This window comes from Durio zibethinus, chromosome 1 (assembly GCF_047325235.1).
Source record: "Durio zibethinus cultivar Kanyao isolate XHJ-2024 chromosome 1, ASM4732523v1, whole genome shotgun sequence".
NCBI lineage: Eukaryota > Viridiplantae > Streptophyta > Magnoliopsida > Malvales > Malvaceae > Durio > Durio zibethinus.
Window position 1 is genome coordinate 35,826,235 of NC_143162.1, and position 3,776 is coordinate 35,830,010.

The 3,776-nt window shown below is 36.9% G+C and overlaps 1 pseudogene across 1 annotated transcript; it reads left to right on the forward strand.

The window, feature by feature from the left end:
• Positions 1–1,252: 1,252 nt before the first annotated feature.
• Positions 1,253–2,569, forward strand: LOC111312600 (transcription factor HEC2 pseudogene; annotated as a pseudogene). The gene has a single exon (XR_016346069.1). The product of XR_016346069.1 is annotated as a transcription factor HEC2 pseudogene (transcript).
• Positions 2,570–3,776: the final 1,207 nt, after the last annotated feature.

A 3,776-nucleotide genomic window follows, 5' to 3' on the forward strand; every position in this document is an offset into this window, starting at 1 on the left:
AGCTGTCTTGCTCATCAAATTGACAATTGGTGTTTGAATTTTATTCTTCTTAAAAAACGTAAACAACTACTAAGCCAAGATCAGTTTGAGAAATGATTTGTTTTACCCTACCATTTTTAGCTATGTATGAAACTTAATTAATATGGGAAAGATGGGAAATTTATAGATAGCAGTATTGTTTAATCAATCTGAGTAATAATGATTAAATGAGAGCTTAAAAATGTTTGAGGATTTAATTAAGTTGAGCAGGCAGGGTAAAGTTCGTTACCAATTCCAGCACATGAAGCAGGTTGGTGTCAGAAACCTGATCTATCTCGAAAAGCGTTCCCTCTCTGAGCGGAGAGGAGTGAAGGGTGAAACTTGAAAGCATTCTGCAGCTATATCAAAGAAATTCAAGATAACCGGCCAACAACATGTAGAATAATACAGTAAAGGGGTTGGCCCCTATCACTGGACCATCTCCACTGCATCCCAATGGCCCCCAACACCGCCAAAACAAACTCATTTAAAGCGGTCTGGTGAGATTTCTGACCCCTGTCATGTGATTGTGGGGTTTTTGTGGTTTTGGGCTTCTTTTTAAAGAAAGTTATTGATTTTAACCCAAAGTTAAACCCCAACAGTTCTATTTTTCCTTTCCTTTTCTGTGACTTTCAGAGCAAAATAATGATTCATGCACCATTCAAAAAGCACTTATTGCATTCCCTGCAAGTAAACTTGTTAGATGATCTGAACCCTTCAAATATTGGTGGAGCCACAAATTTTTTCATCAATCCTCATTGGAGCTCAGCTGCGGGATATATTTGCAATCTTTTTTTTTTTTTTTCTTGAGAAAAGATTAGTAGAAAATGGTCCTTTTCATTGTTGGCTTTGCAAAAGCGACTAATTCAGATTTCCTGCAGCATATGCACTCTACTAAATATAAAGTAGAATCTAGAAAACAGGAAGCATTCTTTTACATGGGAAAATGGCCAATTTTTAATACAAAGGAAGATGCCAACATTTAATTTTTAATTGTTCAGATAAAATTTGTCAATTAGAGCATATGCTTTCATGATGTTTTTCTGTGTTGCAATTGTCATAAATGGAATTGTCTATCTCTAAGCATGCAATCATATTGTGCCAAGATAAAAACAAAAGCTCAACAACTTCGTGAGATTTAAAATAATAAAATAATAATAATCAATTCGGAAAAAGATTTCTATATATTTTTTAAATATTCAGCCACTTGGTTTATATAATCATTCCTCTAGATTGATAGCCTGTTCCCGATATATCAATATTTTATTCCTTTTTTATTTTTTGTTCTCTCATTACCCTTCCAAGTAAGTTATATCTAGCAATTTCTTTTCCTTCACTGCAAGTTCTGATAAAACTCTTAGTCTTACACTCTTCTCTTTTATCTTCCCCATCCCTCTGTCAATCAGTTTTCTCTTACTTCTAGCCTCTGCTTTTAAATTCCTACTCGTTTTTTTTCCTCTTCTTTCTTATCAAAGATAAGGGAGATAAAGTGAAAGAAAGAGAAAAATATATAGCCATGGAAATTGACCAGTTAAAATCGGCAACAGAAGATCAGATGGAGATGATGCTGATGATGCAGATGGACAAGCTGCCTGAATTCTACGGGGTTTACAACGGCGTCGTAGAATTACCCCCAACTGAGCTTGCTGGTGCAAGCAATAATGCCATGCCAAATTTTTTTGACAACCCACCGGTTGGCTCACCACCCCCATTCATAAACCAGCCAACAACTATTCCATTCACTGGTTCAACCCCGGTTCGGGAACAAGGAGCCCCAGGTTTCTTGTCTAGCCTTGGCAGTGCAAGATGGAGAGGCCGAGCAGGGGAATTATCAGGTGCAAATGCTTTTTTTACACCTTCTCAAAAGAAGAATTCAATGGCTGCAATGAGGGAGATGATCTTCCGAATTGCAGCTATGCAACCAATTCATATAGACCCTGAATCAGTTAAGCCACCAAAGAGAAGGAATGTGAAGATATCAAAGGATCCTCAAAGTGTGGCAGCAAGGCACCGGAGGGAGAGGATAAGTGAGAGAATAAGGATACTTCAAAGACTTGTCCCTGGAGGAACCAAAATGGACACTGCCTCGATGTTAGATGAGGCAATTCACTATGTCAAGTTTCTGAAGACTCAGGTGCAATCACTGGAAAGAGCTGCTGCTAACAGGCCAACTGGGATAGGGTTCCCTGCTGGAATGTCAAATGGGAGTTTTCTTCCAATGGGAAAAGCAGCATATCAACCTACTCAATACCTTCACGAATTCGGAGATGCTTAGCTAGCTCAATAAAACAAGAGTCTTAGTATAAACTCATTTTCTGGCGAATCTGTCAGACTTATTGGAATGTAAAAAAACTAAAACCAGATAATCATGATCATTCATCATCATCATCATCATCATCATCATCATCTGGATAATTGTTGTTAATTCTCTCCATGTTTAGGTCATGTAATCCATGTTGTATTGCTATCAAATTCAAATTCCTGAGTAGATAGCTCAACTGTTCAAAGAATTAATCAAAAGTTCTTAATAGAATGCATATGTTTCCATGCATCTGATACCTGACTCTATCTGTGACTCTCGTATATAAATTTGTAAAATTGATGTGCAATGCCACCTGTCTTATGAGCATCCATAGCTATCAGAAATGCATAATTCTCTAGCAAAAACAAAGAAGAATAATTAAACAACAAGGCCAAAAGCGCCGAATCCTAGACAAAAGTATAGGGCAACGACAGTGGGGTTGACAGGCTATGTCGAAGACTATATAATGTCAGCTACAAAAAATCTAGAGATAGAAAGAAAGAGGGAAAGGTTCCTTTCTCGAATCTTGATAGATAGACCTATACAAAAATTGGGACCTCATTAATTTGGCTTTAGTGGCATGAAAATTCCATGATATTGACCTAAGTAATGGACACAAAGGCAGAGCAGACCCCCAAATATGTACAGCCTTCTGCTAGTAAACTGTAACACGTGTTGAATTTAACATTAACCCATGAGACGTGTCAAGGTGAAATTTTCAAGGTACCAAATTGGGTGGGATTTAAGGTGATGTCATGGTTTATGAATTTCCGAGTCATTTTCGAGAGAGAAAGAGAAACAGGTTGAAGAGAAATGCATGGGGAAATCCACGTGAAGACTGACAAAGCGGTGGGATTTATAGAATAGCAATGTGGCAACCAGATAGCGTCGTTTTCCCTCAACACCTCTTCACGAGATACTCAAATCCACTCGGTCAACTAGCTCTCCTACGTCTCTCTCCACGTTGGACCCCTTGCCCCCTTCCTAATTAAGTAACTCATAATCGCAATTAATTTCCCTCAATCCCCTCCCAAATCTCCCTTTATCCACCATTTAACCTCTACATTTCGATACTTTATTCCACTAATTTATAGTCTATAGCTTTGCATATTTCAATTCAAGAGTTATCATTTCAATTAAACATTCATTCAGTTGAGTTTTTTTTATTGCCAATTGAAAGTATGTCTCAAATCACCTTCAAATTAAAGAGATGTTAAAGTTTCCAACATAATGCCTAATATATGTCAAATCGTTTTGTTTTCACACGCAACGAAGTGTTTAGTATTGATTTTCTTTCGATACAATCGTAGCTAGTTTTCGCATCTTATTACCTATTTTTTTTCTTAATAAAATTTTCATATCTTTTTCATAAGAATTGCTTGGCTTGAGATTTCAAATTCGATGTCAATGCAAAAGGATTGCTGAAATTTAGATTGTAAATTATCTTAATTTATGA